Source organism: Pterocles gutturalis, unplaced genomic scaffold (assembly GCF_000699245.1).
Source record: "Pterocles gutturalis isolate BGI_N339 unplaced genomic scaffold, ASM69924v1 scaffold49660, whole genome shotgun sequence".
Taxonomy (NCBI): Eukaryota; Metazoa; Chordata; class Aves; order Pterocliformes; family Pteroclidae; genus Pterocles; species Pterocles gutturalis.
In genome coordinates, this window is record NW_010145172.1 from 1 (window position 1) to 359 (window position 359).

Genomic DNA, 359 nt, shown 5'->3' on the forward strand with positions numbered 1-359 from the left:
CTGCCCAGGCAGCAAGGGTGGGTCTGGGGGCCACAGAGATGCTCCTCCAGGAGGCACCGGGACTTTGGGCTCCTTTACTCCTTCTGCATGCTGGTACTCTGCTCAGAGCTCAAAAGAGAAGATTTGGAGAGATGGAAGCCCAGACTAATTATTTTCTGCTGGTTTCTTCATTTATCCAAGGAGACTGGTTCCATAGGTAAAGTAAGACAGTAGCTCAGAATAAAAATATGTTGAATGTCCAGAAGAAGTGGAATGAATAATACTATTTATTTGCAACTAGTATTATCACAGCTATATAAAAAACAAAAAAAAAAAAAAAGAAAAGAAGAAAAGAAAGTCCTGAGCTCCACTGGGACTTT